The sequence below is a fragment of the Heterodontus francisci genome, unplaced genomic scaffold (genome assembly GCF_036365525.1).
Source record: "Heterodontus francisci isolate sHetFra1 unplaced genomic scaffold, sHetFra1.hap1 HAP1_SCAFFOLD_53, whole genome shotgun sequence".
NCBI lineage: Eukaryota > Metazoa > Chordata > Chondrichthyes > Heterodontiformes > Heterodontidae > Heterodontus > Heterodontus francisci.
In genome coordinates this window covers 9,814,177-9,835,887 of record NW_027141851.1, presented here as the reverse complement: position 1 = coordinate 9,835,887, position 21,711 = coordinate 9,814,177, and the positions used below count along the sequence as shown (strand labels likewise).

The following is a 21,711-nucleotide window of genomic DNA, read 5'->3' as shown; positions in this document are numbered from 1 at the left end:
CCAAAACTGACTTTACACTGACTGGACTGTGGTTGCCGGAATTAACCCTCTCGCCTTTTTTGAAAGGGTAACCTTTGCAATCTTGCATTCCCTTTTACCTGCTTTGCACTGTACTTGTACAGGAGCCGACATTGAGACAGACACGGTCTGCACAGGACCTGAGGGGTGTGAAACATTCCCTTTTGTTCAGTGTACTGCACATGTACAGGACCTGAACTGGGACCCACGCGGCCTGTTCATTACCAGATGGGAGTGAATCATTCCCCTTACATTCTGCTCTGTCTGTCCATCTACCTCTTGTTCCCTTTTTCTGTGCCTCTCTCTCGCTATCTCTTTCCCTGTCTGACACTCTATCTCTTTAGCTTTCCCTGTCCTTCTTTCTGTTCCCTCCTTCTTTCTTCCCGTTCTATCCTTCTCTCTCTCCCTGAGTGTCTGTCTCCCTCTGTCTCCCTTTCTCTGCTTCTCTATATTTCTCATTCCATCTTTCTCTCTCAATCCCCCTCTCTCTGTCTCTATGACCCGATGTCCCTGTGTATCTCTGTCTCACTATCTTTCTCTGTCCTACGCTCTCTGTCTCTCTTTCTCTCTCTCCCTATTTCCATCCCTCTCTCGCTTTATCTCTATGTGGCTCTCGCGATGCCTTGCCGTTTCATTCTCTCTATGGCTGCCTCACACTGTTATTTCTCTATCCCTCAATCTCTGCATCTCTCTCTGTCTTTCACTCTGTATTTCTGGGACATCATCTGTCTCTTCTCACTCATTCTCACTTCCCCTCTCACTCCATCACTCCGTCTCTGTTTGTCTCTCTCACTCCGTCTCTGTGTCTTTCTCTCTCTCTGTCTCTGTCTCTCTCTCCCTGTCTCTCTTTTTGTTAGTCTTTCTCCGTCTTTCTCTGTCTCTCTCTGTCTCTTTCTTAGTCTCTCTCTCTGTCTTTCTCTCTGACTCTCTGTCCAGAATTCTCTTTGTTTTGCCTCTCTCACTGTCCTACTCACGCTCCCCCTGTCCCTATCTCGTTTTCCCTTTCTCGTGATCCCTCTCTTTCTGTTCTCTCTCTCTCTGCCACTATCTTTATATCTGTCCAAAATTCTCTCTCGTTCTCTGTTTCTCACCTGTTCTCTCTTCATTTTTTTTCTTCATCTCCGCCTTTATTGCTTTCTCTGTCTCTCCCTCTCCCTCTCTATCTTCCTCTCTGTCCGTCTGCATCTGTCCATGCCTCTCTAGCGTTGGGTTTTTAAACTGATCCTTTTGATACACATATCGCCACAGCGCAGTTGGCTGCTGCTAATGAACTGAGATCACTGAGGGGACAATAGCCTTCAAGTTAGAGCTGGACCGTTGAGAGGTGATGTCAGGAAGCAATTCTTTGCATAAAGGGTAGCGGAAATCTATTGAGGCTGGGAGTCATTTGAACATGTCTACACTGAGATTCATGGGCACTTAATCAGGAATGAGATTAAGGGTTGCAATACAAAGGCAGCTCAATGGAGTTAGGGTACAGATGAGCCAGGGTTGAACTGAATGGTAGACCAGGTTTGAGGGTTTGAATTTCCTCCTCCTGTCCCCATGTTACTGAGAACTCTCTGCCTACTCGGTCTTGTTTTCATAACTTGCTCAGTCTGCCGTCTTGGGAGATCTGTACCTCTGACGTGGGCAGTGCAATGCCCTCAGTCACTGCCAAACACGACAACCTCAGACTTTGTAAAGGCTCTCAACGTCTCGCCTCTGACACGCAGCATTGAATAGTCAAATCTGTTGGTCACAGCGCCACGCTCATGTCAGCCAGCCTCATAATGGACAATGGATGCACAGTGGGTTGGAAGAACTTCCTTGTATCCCAGTATTATCTGCAGTATCGGAAATTCAAGAGCAAAATGCAAGCTGGAGTAGTCCAGAGGGGAGCTGCAGCCTGCTCCGCCATTCAACAAGATCATGAGTGATCATTGGCTTCAGTTCCAATCTCCCAGACTATGGATTCCCCAAATCTCTATCAGTCTCAGCCTTGAGTATACCCACAGATTGGGCATCCAGAGCCCTCTGGGATAAAAAATTCCAAAGAATCACAGCTCTCTGAGTGAAGAAACTCCACTTCATCTCAGCTTAAAATTATCGGGGATTATCCCGAGAATCCCTCCCCCCGGCCAGTGTTCTAGATTTTCCAGCCAGGGCAAACAGTGCTTGGTAACCAGCTGGGCAAACTGGAGCAGGTTATGAAAACAAGACCGAGTAGGCAGAGAGTTCTCAGTAACATAGGGACAGGAGGAGGAAATTCAAACCCTCAAACCTGGTCTACCATTCAGTTCAACCCTGGCTCATCTGTACCCTAACTCCATTGGTAAACAGACCCTGTCCAACACCATCGAATCTGAGAGGTTGTACTGATATCATCTTTCATACCATAATGGACCTGGTGTTGGGGAATGAGCCTGGCCAGGTTGTTGACGTTTCAGTAGGGGACTACTTTGGGAATATTGATCACCATTCCGTCAGTTTTAGACTACTCACGGACAAAGACGAGAGTGGTCCTAAAGGAAGAGGGCTAAATTGGGGGAAGGCCAACTATACCAAAATTCGGCAGGAGCTGGGAAATGTAGATTTGGAGCAGCTGTTTGAAGGTAAATCCACATTTGATATGTGGGAGGCTTTTAAAGAGAGGTTGATTAATGTGCAGGAGAGACATGCTCCTGTGAAAATGAGGGGTAGAAATGGCAAGATTAGGGAACCATGGATGACAGTTGAAATTTTGAGACTAGCCACGAGGAAAAAGGAAGCATACATAAGGTCTAGGCGGCTGAAGAAAGACGAAGCTTTGAAAGAATATCGGGATTGTAGGCGCAATCTGAAACGAGGAATTAAGAGGGCTAAAAGGGGTCATGAAATATCTTTAGCAAACAGGGTTAAGGAAAATCCCAAAGCCTTTTATTCATATATAAGGAGCAAGAGGGTAACTAGAGAAAGGATTGGCCCACTCAAGGACAAAGGAAGAAGGTTATGCGTGGAGTCAGAGAAAATGGGTGAGATTCTAAACGAGTACATTGCATCGGTATTCACCGAGGAGAGGGACATGACGGATGTTAAGGTTAGGGACAGATGTTTGATTACTCTAGGTCAAGTCGGCATAAGGAGGGAGGAAGTGTTGGGTATTCTAAAAGGCATTAAGGTGGACAAGTCCCCAGGTCCGGATGGGATCTATCCCAGGTTACTGTGGGAAGCGAGAGAGGAAATAGTTGGGGCCTTAACAGATATCTTTGCAACATCCTTAAACACGGGCGAGGTCCAGGAGGACTGGAGAATTGCTAATGTTGTCCCCTTGTTTAAGAAGGGTAGCAGGGATAATCCAGGTAATTATAGACCGGTGAGCCTGACGTCAGTGGTAGGGAAGCTGCTGGAGAAGATACTGAGGGATAGGATCTATTCCCATTTGGAAGAAAATGGGCTTATCAGTGATAGGCAACATGGTTTTGTGCAGGGAAGGTCATATCTTACCAACTTAATAGAATTCTTTGAGGAAGTCACAAAGTTGATTGATGAGGGAAGGGCTGTAGATGTCGTATACATGGACTTCAGTAAGGCGTTTGATAAGGTTCCCCATGGAAGGCTGATGGAGAAGGTGAAGCCGCATGGGGTCCAAGGTGTACTAGCTAGATGGATAAAGAACTGGCTGGGCAACAGGAGACAGAGGGTAGCAGTGGAAGGGAGTTTCTCAAAATGGAGACGTGTGACCAGTGGTGTTCCACAGGGATCCGTGCTGGGACCACTGTTGTTTGTGATATACATAAATGATTTGGAGGAAAGTATAGGTGCAAGTTTGCAGACGACACTAAGATTGGTGGAGTAGCAGATAGTGAAGGGGACTGTCAGAGAATACAGCAGAATATAGATAGACTGGAGAGTTGGGCAGAGAAATGGCAGATGGAGTTCAATCAGGGCAAATGCGAGGTGATGCATTTTGGAAGATCCAATTCAAGAGTGAACTATACAGTAAATTGAAAAGTCCTGGGGAAAATTGATGTACAGAGAGATTTGGGTGTTCAGGTCCATTGTTCCCTGAAGGTGGCAACGCAGGTCAATAGAGTGGTCAAGAAGGCATACGGCATGCTTTCCTTCATCGGACGGGGTATTGAGTACAAGAGTTGGCAGGTCATGTTACAGTTGTATAGGACTTTGGTTTGGCCACATTTGGAATACTACGTGCAGTTCTGGTCGCCACATTACCAAAAGGATGTGGATGCTTTGGAGAGGGTGCAGAGGAGTTTCACCAGGATGTTGCCTGGTATGGAGGGCGCTAGCTATGAAGAGAGGTTGAGTAGATTAGGATTATTTTCATTAGAAAGACGGAGGTTGAGGGGGGACCTGATTGAGGTGTACAAAATCATGAGAGGTATAGACAGAGTGGATAGAAGCTTTTTCCCAGAGTGTGGGATTCAATTACTCGGGGACACGACTTCAAAGTGAAAGGGGAAAAGTTTAGGGGGGATATGCGTGGAAAGTTCTTTGCACAGAGGGTGGTTGGTGCATGGAACGCATTGCCAGTGGACGTGGTAGACGCGGGCACGATAGCGTCTTTTAAGATGTATCAAGACAGATACATGAATGGGCAGGAAGTAAAGAGATACAGACCCTTCGAAAATAGGCGACGGGTTTAGATCGAGGATTTGGATCGGCGTAGGCTTGGAGGGCCGAAGGGCCTGTTCATGTGCTGTAATTTTCTTTGTTCTTTGTTCTTTATCGATACAGTTCATCCATTGTACTGCAAGGGGCTCCTGAATGGGGAGAGGGAGGAGCAAGGCGGAGAGGCTTAGGGAGGTAATTCCTTTGGGTGCCCTCAAGGGAAGATTGCCGGAGTCAGCAGGGAAGACACTGCGGGAAATTCTCTGGCAGTTTAGAAGAATGAGAGATCATATATAGAAGCAGCTCAGGTCCTGGGAGGACTGGACAGGGTGCATGTTGAGAGGATGTTTCCCCTTGTTGAGGAGTCTGGAACGAGGGGACACAGTTTAAAATGAAGGCTCTCCCATTTAAGACTGAGATGAGGAGAAATGTTTTTTCTCTCAGAGGCTTGTTAGTCTGTGGTATTCTCTTTCCCAAAGAGCAGTGCAGGCTGGATAATTGAATGTATGCAAGGCTGAGTGAGATAGTTTCTATTCAACCAGGGAGTCTTGGGCTATGGGGTGCAGACAGGAAAGTAGCAGTTGAGTTCACAATCAGATCAGCCATTGAATGGCAGAGCAGACTCGAGGGACCGAATGGCCGAATCCTGCTCCTAATCCATTTGTTCTTGTAATGTTTCATTTCACCAGACTACCGCTATCCTCCTTAAGTCTGTTACTAGTCCCTTCCCTGTTTATTACATGACAGATGACACAAACATTGGCAAACATTGAAGTTCTGCACTGTAAACCCAAGTCAAATTCATTCGAATATTTCAAAAAGATCAGTGGTCCTAATATTATCCTCCACTATTAAGCTCCCTCCAGTCTGAAGCAACCATTGTCCACTGTCTCAGCCAATGTCGTATCCACTCAATCACTGCCCTTTTCATCCATGGAGCACCAGTATTGCTAACTAGTCAATTCGGAGGCACCATTAAGTCCTCCCCATGAGGACACTGTTCCGAGACCTATGTGTTTGCACTCTCCCATTAAAATTCCCCAGACAGGAACAGCATCGATTGGATACAGAGTTATGCTCCTTCTACACTATCCCATCCAACACGCCCAGGGCAGGAACATCGTGGGGTGGATACAGAGTGAATCTCGCTCGCCACTGTCCGAAACTGACACAGAGAGAGACAGAAAGAGAGAAACTGAGAGGCAAAGACAGACAGGGATACTGAGAGAGAAAGAAGGATATTTAACATCGGAAATAGGAAGAGGAGAAGGCAATTTAACCCCTCAAGCTTGTTCCAGCATTTAATGAGATCAGGGCTGACCTGTGATCTAACTAACACCGGATATACCGCCTTTGCCCCTTATCTCTTAATAACTTTGATTAACAAAATTCTATCAATCTCAGATTTAAAAAAATTTAAAATAAGCCAGCGTGAATTCCTCTTTGCAGAAGAGAGTTTCAAAATTTCAAACAAATCCAAAGATTTGGACAGGCTGGGGATGTTTTCTTTGAAACAGAGTAGGCTGAGGGGAGATTGAGTTCAGGTGTATAAAATTATGAGGGGCCTACATAGAGTGGATAGGAAGGACCTATTTCCCTTCACACAGAGGTCCACAAGCGGGGATTTCGATTTCAAAATGTCCATAACCAATATCATGAGGGTGAGATGGCTGCCACAGTGGAATAGCTTGCTGGATGTTTAAAATGGAGGATATTCCCTCTGGATCTCTCCCGATGTTTCTCATTCCATATCTATCTCTTATATGCTTGTGCACACAGCAGTGAAGGATTATATCAAATTAATAGACCTTACATTCACCCTTTCAATCCACCACAACAATATCTCTCTCTCCAACCTTGTCTCTCTCTACAGCCCTCTTTCTCTGCCTGCATATCTAACCCTCTCTCCCTCTGTCTCTCTCCTAGTGTCAGAGATAGCATGAGGGAGAGATAGAGAGAGGGAGGGCAGAGAGAGACACAGAGAACAACCCCAGCTTCTCCAATCTATCCACGTAACTTAGGTCTCTCATCCCTGGAACCTTGCTCGTGAATCGTTTCTGCATCCTCTCTAATGCCCCCACATCCTTCCTAAAGTGTGGTGTCCAGAATTGGACAATACTCCAGTAGAGGCGAAGCCAGTGTTTTACAAAGGTCCATCATATCTTCCTTGCTTTTGTATTCTACGTCTCTATTTAGAAATCTCAGGACTGACCCGTTATGCCTTTTAACCACTTTCTCAACCTGCCCTGCCACCTTCAGTAATTGGTGAACAAATACCCCTCAGATCTGTCTGTTTCTGCACCCCCTGTTAGAATTGTATTCTTTACTTTAGATTGCCTCTCCTCCTTCTTCCTGCCTGTGGAGGTGGAAAATGTGAACATGGTTCAGAATGAAGATATTGCATCTCTCTTCACAAAAGAGGGGACGACACAGACATTGTAGTCAAGGAGGAGGAGTTTGAAATATTGGATGGGATAAACATATTGAGAAGAAATATTAACGGGTTTAACATCCTTGAAAGCTGATAGGTTACCAGGCTGTTAAGAGGTGTAAGGAAGGAAATAGCAGGGGCTCTGATCATCATTTTCCAATCCTCTCTGGTTACAATCCAAACTAGTGTCTTATACAAGTTAAACAGAACTTCCTTGCTCTTGTAATCTATGGCCTTATTAATAAAGTCCAGGATACTGTATACATTATGAACCACTATCTCAACTTGTAATGCTGTTTTCATCGGCTTATGCACATATACACCCTGGTCTCTCTGCTCCTGCACCCCCTTTAGAATTGAAACCTCTATTTTATATTGTCTCTCCATGTTCTTCCTACCAAAATTAATCACTTCACATTTCGGTGATCTAACTCCATATCCCCGTCTTTGCCCCCTATCACTTAATAACCTTTGTTAGTAGAAATCTATCACTTTCAGATTTAAAAATTAACAAGTGTTTCAGCATCAATTCCTGATTGTGGAAGAGAGTTCCAAACTGATACCACACATGGTGTGTTAAAATGTTTCTTCATTTCACTACTGAATGGTTATTAGACTATGTTTAGATTTTTAGACTATGTCCACAAGTTCTAGACTCTGCAGCCAGTGGGAATAGCTTCTCTCTGTCTACCTAATCAGTTTCCCTTCATATTCTGCAAACATTTTTTTCAAATCAAGCCTTAACCTTCTAAATTCCAGTGATACAGAGTAAAGCTCCATCTACACTGTCCAATTAAACGCTCCCAAGCCAAGCACAATGTGTGGTTAGACACAGAGTAAATTTCCCTCTGCACTGTCCCATCACATACTCCCAGGGCAGGGGCAGCATCGGGTTAGATGCAGAGTTAGGACAGGGCCCATTGTGTTATAAACAGATAAATGGTCTTGTGCAGTACAAACTGAGACCGGGTGAAACGCAGCAGAAGCAGAGACCACTCGCATGGCAGGAACATCATGGAGTGGATACAGAGTGAATCTCACTCGACGCTGTCAGAAACAGACAGAGATAGAGACAGAAAGAGAGAAACAGTGAGATCAGACAGAGTGACTGAGAGCGAAAGAAGGATATTTAACATCGGACATAGGAAGAGGAGGAGGTAATTTAACCCCTCAACCCTGTTCCAGCATTCAATAAGGTCAGGGATGATCCATGATCTACTTCAACGCCAGGAGCATCTGGAATAAGGTGGGTGAGCTTGCAGCATGGGTTGGTACCTGGGATCTCGATGTAGTGGCCATTTCGGAGACATGGGTAGAGCAGGGGCAGGAATGGATGTTGCAGCTCCGGGATTTAGATGTTTCAGTAAGAACAGAGAAGATGGTAAAAGAGGAGGGGGTGTGGCATTGTTAATCAAGGAGAGTTTTACAGCAGCAGAAAGGGCGTTTGAGGATTGTCTACTGAGGTAGTATGGGCCGAGGTTAGAATCAGGAGAGGAGAGGTCACCCTGCTGGGAGTCTTCCATAGACCTCCGAATAGTTCCAGAGATGTAGAGGAAAGGATAGCGAAGATGATTCTCGACAGGGGCGAGAGTAACAGGGTAGTTGTTATGGGGGACTTTAACTTTCTAAATATTGACTGGAAATACTATAGTTCGAGTACTTTAGATGGGTCAGTTTTTGTCCAGTGTGTGCAGGAGGGTTTTCTGACACAGTATGTAGACAGGCCAACCAGGGGCGATGCCACATTGGATTTGGTACTGGGTAATGAACCCGGCCAGGTGTTAGATTTAGATGTAGGTGAGCACTTTGGTGATAGTGATCACAATTCGGTTAGCTTTACCTTAGCGATGGGCAGGGACAGGTATATACCGCAGGGCAAGAATTATAGCTGGGGGAAAGGAAATTATGATGCGATTAGGCAAGATTTATGATGCGTAGGATGGGGAAGGAAACTGCAGGGGATGGGCAGAATCGAAATGTGGAGCTTATTCAAGGAGCAGCGACTGCGTGTTCTTGATAAGTACGTACCTGTCAGGCAGGGAGGAGGTTGTCGAGCGAGGGAGCTTTGGTTTACTAAAGAAGTTGAAGTGCTTGTCAAAAGGAAGAAGAAGGCTTATGTTAGGATGAGACGTGAAGGCTCAGTTAGGGCGCTTGAGAGTTACAAGCTAGCCAGGAAGGATCTAAAGGGAGAGCTTCGAAGAGCGAGGAGAGGACACGAGAAGTCATTGGCGGATAGGATCAAGGAAAACCCTAAGGCTTTCTATACGTATATCAGGAATAAAAGAATGACAAGAGTTAGATTAGGGCCAATCAAGGATAGTAGTGGGAAGTTGTGTGTGGAATCAGAGGAGATAGGGGAAGCGTTAAATGAATATTTTTCGTCACTATTTACAGTAGAGAACGAAAATGTTGTCGAGGAGAATACTGAGATTCAGACTACTAGGCTAGATGGGATTGAGATTCACAAGGAGGAGGTGTGAGCAATTTTGGAAACTGTGAAAATAGATAAGTCCCCTGGGCCAGATGGGATTTATCCTAGGATTCTCTGGGAAGCCAGGGAGGAGATTGCAGAGCCTTTGTCCTTGATCTTTATGTCGTCATTGTCGACAGAAATAGTGCCAGAAGACTGGAGGATAGGACAGCAAATGTTGTCCCCTTGTTCAAGAAGGGGAGCAGAGACAGCCCTGGTAATTAGAGACCTGTGAGCCTTACTTCGGTTGTGGGTAAAATGTTGGAAAAGGTTATAAGAGGCAGGATTTATAGTGATCATGAAAAGAATAAGTTCATTAGCGATAGTCAGCACGGTTTTGTGACGGCTAGGTCGTGCCTCACAAACCTTATTGAGTTTTTCGAGAAGGTGACCAAACAGGTGGATGAGGGTAAAGCAGTGGATGTCGTGTATATGGATTTCAGTAAGGCGTTTGATAAGGTTCCCCACGGTAGGCTATTGCAGAAAATATGGAAGTATGGGGTTGAAGGTGATTTAGAGCTTTGGATCAGAAATTGGCTAGCTGAAAGAAGACAGAGGGTGGTGGTTGATGGCAGATGTTCATCCTGGAGTTTAGGTACTAGTGGTGTACCGCAAGGATCTGTTTTGGGGCCACTGCTGTTTGTCGTTTTTATAAATGACCTGGAAGAGGGTGTAGAAGGGTGGGTTAGTAAATTTCCGGATGACACGAAGGTCGGTGGAGTTGTGGATAGTGCCGAAGGATGTTGTCGGGTACAGAGGGACATAGATAGGCTGCAGAGCTGGGCTGAGAGATGGCAAATGGAGTTTAATGCTGAAAAGTGTGAGGTGATTCACTTTGGAAGGAGTAACAGGAATGCAGAGTACTGGGCGAATGGGAAGATTCTTGGTAGTGTAGATGAACAGAGAGATCTTGGTGTCCAGGTACATAAATCGCTGAAAGTTGCTACCCAGGTTAATAGGGCTGTTAAGGAGGCATATGGTGTGTTAGCTTTTATTAGTCGGGGGATCGAGTTTCGGAGCCCCGAGGTCATGCTGCAGCTGTACAAAACTCTGGTGAGACCGCACCTGGAGTATTGCGCGCAGTTCTGGTCACCGCTTAATAGGAAGGATGTGGAAGCTTTGGAAAGGGTGCAGAGGATATTTACTAGGATGTTGCCTGGTATGGAGGGAAGGTCTTACGAGGAAAGGCTGAGGGACTTGAGGTTGTTTTCGTTGGAGAGAAGGAGGAGGAGAGGTGACTTAATAGAGACATATAAGATAATCAGAGGGTTAGATAGGGTGGATAGTGAGAGTCTTTTTCCTCGGATGGTGATGGCAAACACGAGGGGACATAGCTTTAAGTTGAGGGGTGATCGATATAGGACAGATTTTAGAGGCCGTTTCTTGACTCAGAGAGTAGTAGGGGCGTGGAACGCCCTGCCTGCAACAGTAGTAGACTCGCCAACTTTAAGGGCATTTAAATGGTCATTGGATAGACAAATTGGATGAAAATGGAACACTGTAGGTCAGATGGTTTCACAAGTCGGCGCAACATCGAGGGCCGAAGGGCCTGTACTGCGCTGTAATGTTCTAATTCTAATTCTAACTGGCACCATGTGGCCTGACTTTTCCCCTTATCTCTTAATACCTTGTGTTAACAAAAATTTATCAATCCCAGATTTAAAAATTAACACTTAAGCCAGCATGAATTCCTGTTTGCAGAAGAGAGTTCCAAAATTGCAAAGAAATCAAAAGGAATGATTGGACAGGCTGGAGTTGTTTTCTTTGAAACAAAGGAGGCTGATGGGAAATTGAGTTGAGGTGTATAAAATTGAGGGGACTCGATAGAGTGGATAGGAAGGACCTATTTCCCTTCACACAGAGGTTGATAAGCAGGGACATAGATTTCAAAATGTCCACAACTAATATCATGAGGGCGTGATGGCCCCCACAGTAGTAGAGCTTTAGGGATGTTTAAAATGGAGGATGTTCCCTCTGGATCTCTCGCGATATTTATCTCTCCATACCTATACGTTTGTTCTCACAGCAGTGAAGGATTACATCAAATTCATATATCTTACATCCTTCATTTCAATCCACCCGAACAATCTCTCTCTCTCCAACCTTGCCCTTCTCGACAGCATTCTCTCTTTCTGCATATCTAACCCTCTCTCCCTCTGTCTCTCTCCTCGTGTCAGAGATAGCAGAAGGGAGAGACAGAGAGAGGAAGACAGAGAGAGAATGTTTTAGGAACTGTACTCTGTTTCCAAGCTGTGCTGCACCTGCTCTCAGAGTGTTTGATGGGCTACATTAATCGGCCGTGTACAGTCCTGTATCAGGCTGTGAAGAAGCAGAGCATGTTCAGTACACAACGGGTCACTTCTGTCTGCTACTGGGAAGAGAGACTGACCTTAACATCAAGGCAGCGTTTGACCGAGTGTGGCTTCGAGGAGCCCAAATAAAATTGAAGTCAGTGGGAATCTGCTGTTTGGACTCATAGCGAGCACAAAGGAAGATGGTTGTGGCTGTTGGAGGTCAATCATCTCAGTCTCAGGAGATCACTGCAGGAGTTCCTCGGGGTAGTGTCCGAGGCCCAACCATCTTCAGCTGCTTCCTCAATGACTTGCCCTCCATCGTAAAGTCAGAAATGGGGATGTTCACTGATGATTGCACAGTGCTCAGTTCCATTCGCACCTCCTCAGATAATGAAATCCCAGCAGAAATTGCTGGAATACTGAGCAGGTCAGGCAGCATCTGCAGAGAGAGAAACAGAGTTAGTGATTCAGTTCGATGTTTTCCAAATTCAATTGTTGCACGCTCGATGGTTTCCAGATTTCCAGCATCCGCAGTATTTGCCTCAGATAATGAAGCAATCCATAGCCACATGCACCAACTGGGACGTATATCACTGTTCCTTCACCGTCACTGGGTTGAAAGACCGAAATTCTTCCACTAACAGTGTTGTGGGAGCACCTTCACCATACCGACTGCAGTGGTTCAAGATTAAAGCCCATTACTTTCTCATGGTAACCAGGGAAATGAAGTAATAGCGGCCTTGCCAGTGTCACCCATTTCCTGAGAAGAAATAGGCAGGAAATAAAATAGGAATCAAATCAATGAGTTTATAGTTGACGTGTTGAAACCAGACGAGGCCTGTGATCAACGTGGGATCACATAATCTGCTAAGATACTTTCCTCACAGTTTGATTCACCAGTCCATAGTGTTTGCTGTTCTGCTGTTACCTTTATCAAAGAAAAATACAATAATGATTAATCTCTGGGTCAAAAACTACTGAATGTCAATTGTGCAGATGGGAATCGGACCTTTGTTATCACAGTATCAGAAAATTACACAGCCCACCGTGAAGTCATTCGGCCCCTCATGTCTGTAGTAGCTCTTTGAAAGTGCTATCCAATTAGACCCTATCTCCGACTCTTTCTCCATCGTCCTGCAAACCTCACTCAACCATTACCCCCCCAGCCCCCCCCCCCCCCACACCACCCCCCCCCCCCACTCACCTTTGTGTCCACCTGCATTTATCCAACTCCATTTTAAATGTTATTATTAAGTCTGCTTCCAGCAGCTCTTCAGGCCATGAATTCCAGATTCTTGCAGCTGGCTTCCTTTCGCCCTCGGTCCTCTTGCTATTCACCATAAAATACCTCCTTTGATTATTGACCCTTGTTCCAGTGGAACTGGATTCTCCTTATTTATTTAGAGATACAGCACTGAAACAGGCCCTTCGGCCCACCGAGTCTGTGCCGACCAACAACCCTGCAGTAATCCCATATTCCCTCCCTACACTAGGGACAATTTACAACAGCCAATTTACCTATCACCTGCAAGTCTTTGTATGTGGGAGGAAACCGGAGCACCCGGCGAAAACCCACGCAGACACAGGAAGAACTTGCAAACTCCGCACAGGCAGCACCCAGAATCTGTCAAAATCAGACAAAATGTTTAATCCTCCTAATTACCATTTCTTTTCTAAGGGGAACACTCACAGATTCTCCAGTTACTCCATATAACTCAAGTTCCTCATATTGACATGCAAACATATAAACATACGTATTAGGAGCAGGAGGAGGCTATTCAGACCCTCACACTTGCACCGCCATTCAGTAAGATCATAGCTGATTTGACTGCAACCTGGATTCGACATTCTCGCCTACTTCCAATAACCTTCCACCCCATTTCATATCAAAAATCTATCTACCACTGCTGTAAAAATATTCAAGGACTCTGCCTTTTGACGAAGAGTACCAAAAACTAACGAGTCTTTGAGAAAAAATCTTCTAATCTCTGTCTTAAATGGGTGGTCCACTGTTTTGAACAGTGACCCCTTGTTCGAACTTTTCCCACAAGAGGCAACGTCCTTTCCACATCCATCCTGTCAAGACCCCTCAGGATCTTATATGTTTCACTCAGTCGCCTCTTACTCTTGTAAACTCCAGTCGTTGCACGCCTCGCCTCCCAGCCGTTCCTCAAAGGAGAACCCGCCCATTCCAGGTATTAGTCCAGTAAACTTTCTTTGAACTGCCTCCAAAGCATTTACATCCTTCCTTAAATAAGTAGACGGACACTGTACACAGTACCCCAGTTGTTGTCTGCCCAATATCCTGTACAACTGAAGCATTAACTTCCTACTTTTGTATTCAATTCCCCTTGCAATAAACAGTAATATTCTATTAGCTTTCATAATTGCTTGCCATACCTGCATAATTACCTTTTGTTATTCATGAACTAGTTCCCTCTGAAATCCAGAGCTCTGCATTCTATCACCATTTAGATCATATGCTTCCTTTTTATTCTTTCTGCTGAAATGTACAATTTCAGATTTGCCCCATTATATTCCATTTGCCAGATATTTGCCCATTCAATAACCTGTCTATATCCCACTGTAGCCACCTTATGCCCTCTTCACAGCTTACTTTCCGAGCTATCTTTGTGTCATCAGCAAATTTATCAACGTTTGGTCCCTTTAACCATGTCATTCACATAAATGTAACATTCTTGTAAAAATCTTCTGCACTTGCTTCAATCATTTGATGTGGTTCCTGAAGTGTGGTGCCCATTATTGATTAAAATAATCCACCTGAGGCCAAACCAGTGAAGTTTGCACATAAAATCCTTGCTTCCGTACACTGTCCCTCTATTGATAAAGGCAATTATCCAATCTGCCTTTTGAACTGGCTTATCAACTTGTCCTGCGACCGTCAAAGGTCTGTGATCAAACAGCTGCTCTGTCCCGATACCTTCTTTAAAATGGTACCTTTTAGTTTCTATTTCCTATCCTCATTCTTCCTGCCAAATATATCCCTCACACTTCACCAATTAAAATTTCATCTGCAACGTACCTGCTCATGACATTATCTCTTTATGTCCCCCTGAAGATTCCTGCTATTCTTCCACTGTTACATTTCGAGTTCTGTGTCATCTGCAGATGTTGAAATTAAGCCCTTTATAGTTTGACAGTCAGTGCATAACGATTGATGAATCCCCCACTATTAACATCCTGGGGGTTACCATTGACCAGAAACTGAACTGGAACAGGCATCTAAATACTGTTGCTCCAAGCGCAGGTCAGAGGCGAGTAATTCACCTCCTGACTCCCCAAAACCTGTCCACTATCAAAAGGCACATTTCAGGAGTATGAGGGAATACTCTACGCTTGCCTGAATGGGTGTAGCTCCAAAAACACTCAAGAAGCTCGACACCGTCCAGGACAAAGCAGCCCATTTGATTGGCACCCCATCGACAAACGTTCACTCCCTCAACCACCGACGCACAGTGGCAGAAGTGTTTGCCATCTGCAGGACACATTGCAGCAACTCACCAAAGCTCATTCGATAGTACCCTTCAAACGGGCGAACCCCGCCACCTAGAAGGACAAGGGCAGAAGATGCATGGGACCACCACCACCTGCAAATTTCCCTTCAAGTTACACAGCGTCCTGACTTGGAACTATATACATCACCATTCCTTCGCTGTTGCAGAGTCAAAATCCTGGAACTCCTTCCCTTACAGCACTGTGGCTGTGTCTACTTCACATGGACTGCAGCAGTTCAAGAAGGCAGCTCACCACCTTCTCGACAACAATTAGGGATGGGCAACAAATGCTGTTAAGCCACTGCTGCCTGCATCCTATGAACTAATAACAGAAAACTGTACTTAAAAAAGAGCAGTGGTCCCACTACTGAAGCCTGGGGAACAGGACTTTATACTTCCAATTTGAAGAACAACTGCTTGCCACTTCTCTTTGCACTCTCTTCCTTAGCAAACATGATATTCAAACTGTCACTGACCATTCAATCCATGGGTTTCAGTTTTCCAGACACGTTTAGTAAATGTCACTTGATCAAACTCCGATAGAAAGTCTATTTGCATGACATCAACGACACGTCCATCCACAACCCTGCCTGTTAGTTCATCAAAAAATAACTAAAAGAATCTTTTCAACATGTGGTTAGCACCGCAGCCTCACAGCTCCAGTGACCCGGGTTCAGTTCTGGGTACTGTCTGCGTGAAGTTTGCAAGTTCTCCCTTTGTCTGCGTGGGGTTCCTCCGGGAGAACATAGAACATCGAACAGTACAGCACAGTACAGGCCCTTCGGCCCACGATGTTGAACCGAACCATTAACCTGCTCTAAGATCAAACTAACTACCTACCCTTCATTCTACTATCATCCATGTACCTATCCAAGAGTCGCTTAAATGCCCCTAATGTATCTGCTTCGACTACCACCGCTGGCAGCGCAATCCACGCACCCACCACTCTCTGTGTAAAGAACCTCCCTCTGACATCTCCCCGAAACCTTCCTCCAATCACCTTAAAATTATGCCCCCTGATGGTAGCCCTTTCCACCCTCGGAAAAAGTCTCTGTCTATCCACTCTATCTGTGCCTCTCAACATCTTGTACCCTTCTCTCATGTTACCTCTCATCCTTCTTCCCGAGAATGAGAAAAGCCCTAGCTCCCTCAATCTTTCTTCGTCGGACATGCCCTCCAGTCCAGGCAGCATCCTGGTAAATCTCCTCTGTACCCTCTCTAAAGCTTCGACATCCTTCCTATAATGAGGCGACCAGAACTGAACACAATATTCCAAGTGTGGTCGAAACAGGGCCTTATAGAGCTGCAGCATAACCTCGCGGCTCTTAAACTCAATCCCCCTGTTAATGAAAGCCAACACACCATACGCCTTCTTAACAACCCTATCAACTTGGGTGGCAACTTTGAGCGATCTATGGACATGGACCCCAAAATCCCTCTGTTCCTCCACACCACCAAGAATCTGTATTCCGCATTTAAATTCGACCTTCCAAAATGAATCACTTCACACTTTTCAGGTTGAACTCCATCTGCCACTTCTCAGCCAAGCTCCGCATCCTGTCAATGTCCCGTTGCAACCTACAACAGCCTTCCACACTATCCACAACTCCAGCAACCTTCGTGTCATCGGCAAACTTGCTAACCCAGCCTTCCACTTCCTCATCCAAGTCATTTATAAAAATCACAAAGAGCAGAGGTCCCAGCACAGATCCTTGTGGAACACCACCGGTCACCGAGCTCCGTGCTGAATACTTTCCATCTACTAGCACCCTCTGACTTCTATGGGTCAGCCATTTTTTTATCCAGACATCCAACTTTCCCTGAATCCCATGCCTCCTTACTTTCTGAATGAGCCTACCATGGGGAACCTTATCAAACGCCTTGCTAAAATTTATATACACTACATGCACCGCTCTTCCGGGTGCTCCGGTTTCCTCCCACAAGCCAAAAGGCTTGCAGTCTGGCAGGTTAATTGGCCGTGATAAATTGCCCCTAGTGCAGGTAGGTGGCAGGGGAATATAGGGACAGGTGAGGATGTGGTAGGAATATGGGATTAGTGCAGGATTATTATAAATTTTTTGACGGGTAGGGAGTGCCTCACAAACCTTATTGAATATTTCGAGAAGGTGACCAAACAGGTGGATGTGGTGTACATGGATTTCAGTAAGGCGTTTGATAAGATTCCCCGTGGTAGGCTATTGCAGAAAATACGGAAGTATGGGGTTGAAGGTGATTTAGAGCTTTGGATCAGAAATTGGCTAGCTGAAAGAAGAGGGTGGTGGTTGATGGCAAATGTTCATCCTGGAGTTTAGTTAATAGTGGTGTACCGCAAGGATCTGTTTTGGGACCACTGCTGTTTGTCATTTTTATAAATGACCTGGAAGAGGGTGTAGAAGGGTGGGTTAGTAAATTTGCGGATGACACAAAGGTCGGTGGAGTTGTTGATAGTGCCGAAGGATGCTGTAGGGTACAGAGGGACATAGATAGGCTGCAGAGCTGGGCTGAGAGATGGCAAATGGAGTTTAATGCGGAAAAGTGCGAGGTGATTCACTTTGGAAGGAGTAACAGGAATGTAGAGTACTGGGCTAATGGGAAGATTCTTGGTAGTGGAGATGAACAGAGAGATCTTGGTGTCCAGGTGCATAAATCCCTGAAGGTTGCTACCCACGTTAATAGGGCTGTTAAGAAGGCATATGGTGTGTTAGCTTTTATTAGCAGGGGGATCGAGTTTCGGAGCCACGAGTTCATGCTGCAGCTGTACAAACTCTGGTGAGACCGCACCTGGAGTATTGCGTGCAGTTCTGGTCACCACATTTTAGGAAGGATGTGGAAGCTATGGAAAGGGTGCAGAGGAGGTTTACTAGGATGTTGCCTGGTATGGAGGGAAGGTCTTACGAGGAAAAGCTGAGGGACTTGAGGTTGCTTTCATTGGAGAGAAGGAGGAGGAGAGGTGACTTAATAGAGACATATAATATAATCAGAGGGTTAGGTAGGGTGGATAGTGAGAGTCTTTTTCCTCGGATGGTGATGGCAAACACGAGGGGACATAGCTTTAAGTTGAGGGGTGATAGTTATAGGACAGATGTGAGAGGTAGTTTCTTTACTCAGAGAGTAGTAGGGGCGTGGTACGCCCTGCCTGCAACAGTAGTAGACTCGCCAACTTTAAGGGCATTTAAGTGGTCATTGGATAGACATATGGATGAAAATGGAATAGTGTAGGACAGGTCGGCGCAACATCGAGGGCCGAAGGGCCTGTACTGCGCTGTAATGTTCTAATTCTAATTCTAATAAATGGGTGGTTAATGGTCGGCACAGATTTGGTGGGCCGAAGGGCCTATTTCAGTGTTGCATATCTAAATCTAAAATCTAAAACAAATCTAAAAAATCACAGAATCATAGAACAGCTCCAAATGAGTCATGGAGTCGTGCAGCACAGAAACAGGCCATTCGGCCCACCACATCCATGCCGACCAGAATGCCTATCAAAACTAATCCCACCTGCCTGCATTAATTCCATATCCCTCTATGCCTTGTTCATTCAAGTACCTGTCCAGATGCCTCTGAACTTTTGCCACTGTTCCTCCCTCCGCCACTTCCTCTGGCAGCTCATTCCAGATACCCACTACTCTTTGTTTGAAAAATGTAACCGTTTGATAGCCTTTAAACTCCTCCCTCTCACCTTAAATCTGTGACCTCTAGTTTTAGTCACCCCTACCATGGAAAACAGACTCTGGCTATCCACCCTATCTATGCCTCTCATAATTTTATATACCTCTATCATGTCCCCTCTCAGCCTCCTTCGCTACAGGGAAAAGAGACCCAGCCTATCCAATCTATCATTTTAACTCAAGCCCACCAAACCAGGCAACATCATTGTGAATCTTTTTTGCATCCTCTCTAGTTTAAGCATATCTTTCCTTTGGTGCAGCGATCAGAACTGCACACAGTACGCCAAGTGTGGCCTAACCAACGTTATGTACAACTGTATAATGACGTCCCAAGCCTTGTACTCAATGCCTCGGTGATGAAGGCAAGCATGACATACGCTATCTACATCATTCTGTCTACCTGTGTTGCCACTTTCAGGAACTATGTACTTGCACCCCAAGGTCTCTCTGCTCAACAACGCTCCCAGGGCCCTGCCATTCACTGTACATGTCCTGCCCTGGTTTCACTTTCCAAAATGCATCACTTCACACTTGACTGCGTTAAATTCCATTTGCCAATCCCATGTCCACTTTACTAGTTGATCTATATCCTGTGGTAACCTCCTTAACTGTCCACTATACCACCAATTTTGGTGTGATCTGCAAACTTACTGATCGTGCCCCCTACATTTTCATCCAAGTCATTAATATATATGACAAACAACAGAGGGCCCAGCACCGATCCCTGTGCCAGTCATTTGGACTCTCTTGTACTTGCTGGCTCTTTGCTAGGACCACTCACCCAGTCCCAATCCTCTGGCTTTTCTCTGTAGCCCTATTCTTTTTCGGCATAATTGTCCAATTCTCTTTTGAAAGCCACGATTGAATCTGCCTCCACGACTATCTCAGACAGTTTATTCTAGATTCTAACCACTCGCGATGCAAAGGTTTGCCCTTATGGTGCTGTTATTTCGTTTGTCAATCACCTTAAAACGGTGCCCTCGCCTACTCGATCCTTCCACGAAAGGGAACAGTCTTTCACTATCTGCACTGCCCAGACAACTCTTGATTTTGAACACCTGTTTAAAATCATCTCTCAGCTTTCCCTTCTCGAAGGAGAGCACGCCTAACTTCTCCAATCAATCCACATAACTGAATTCCCTCTTTCCTGGACCTATTCTATTGAATCCTCTCTGCACCCGCTCTAATGCCTTCATTTGCTTCCGAAGTTGCGTTGCCCAGAACTGGACACAATACTTTACTTAAGAGGCAACCAGTTTCTCATGCAGATTTGTCTTAACTTCATTGCTTTTGTAATTTATGACCCAGCTTATAAAGCTAAGGATCCTGCATGCTTCATTCAACGTTTTCTTAACTTGCCCTTTCAACTTCAATGATTTGTGCACATATACCCCCAGGTCCCTCTTCTCCTGCAGGCCAATTACAATTGTACCCGTTATTTTATATTACCTGTTCTCGTTCTTCCTACCAAAATGAATCACTTCACAATTCTCTGCATTAAGCATCATCTACCAAGTGTTCACCCATTCCACCAGGCTGTCTCTGACCTCTTAACCTTTATAAATATTCTCCTCGCAGTTCACAATACTACCAAGTTTTCCAAGTTTGAAATAATTCCCGAGACACCCAAATCTAGATCATGAATATATATCTGGAAAAGAAGGCGTGCTACCACTGTCTGCTGGAGATCTCCACTGTATACTTCACAACAGTCAACACTGCTTTCTGTTTCCTATCACTCATCACATTTCATGTTCAGTCCACTACTGTAATTTTTACAACTGGCCAGACTGAGTAAATGGTCTACTTTATTGTTGCACAAAAAGTGTTGGATTGAAAGGGGTTAACTGAACCTGCTTGTTCAGTTTGTAATTAATATCAGTCTCAATGGACCCTAATTTTGCCACTGGAGGGTTTCCCTCTTCTATTAATAAGGGACTCTTTACAATGTGTTGTACCATCGTGTCAGCAGAGGCATCACGCCTGGCACTAACAGGGATAAGTGGCTCAGGAGAGAGGTAAAGGATACATCGGAAACTGAGAGTAATAGATTGGAGTGTTAGAAAAATGGGTCAGAATTTGAAAACAATAGATTGGAATGTTACCGCAATGGGTCAGAATTTGAGAATAATGGATTGGAATGTTACAACAATGGTCAGGAGTTTCTCCTCGGCCTTTGACATTCTTTCTGCATTTTATGATTGGTTATCATTGGATCGTCGAATCTATTTCGCCCTTTTAACAATGCAAACGATTTATTATCCGATCCTTGCTATTGTTGGTGTCCCTGGTAAGTGCCTCTCACAAGTTATTGATTCTATAAATTAAGCATAACTGCAGTACTGTTCTTGTCATTTGCTCTGTCCTGCTTGTTGCTATAATTGTTCCTGGTAATTCCCTGTATCCAGCTATTAGATCTTTATATTTGTTTTCACTGTATTGCTTTTCTTGGCCCTTACATTTTGGGAACACTAAATCCATCGTCATTGATTTCCATCACAAATTCTGTTCCCAATCCACCCACTCCCTCTCACGTCCTGGCCAGTGTCTGAGAATGAACCAGACAGTTAACAACCTCGTTGACGTTTGAACCTAAGCGAAGTTCGAAACTCATAGCCTCCCCATCAGCAAACCTGCCTACTCCCACATCCATAATATTGCCCGTCTCCACCTCTCTCTCAGCTCATCTGCTGCATAAACCGTCATACTTGCCTTTGTCAAATCC

At 45.1% G+C, this 21,711-nt stretch overlaps 1 pseudogene; it reads left to right on the top strand.

Moving 5' to 3' along the window:
* Positions 1–2,725: 2,725 nt before the first annotated feature.
* The window catches only part of LOC137364941 (uncharacterized), a 39,213-nt pseudogene continuing 20,227 nt past the window's right edge, over positions 2,726–21,711 (top strand).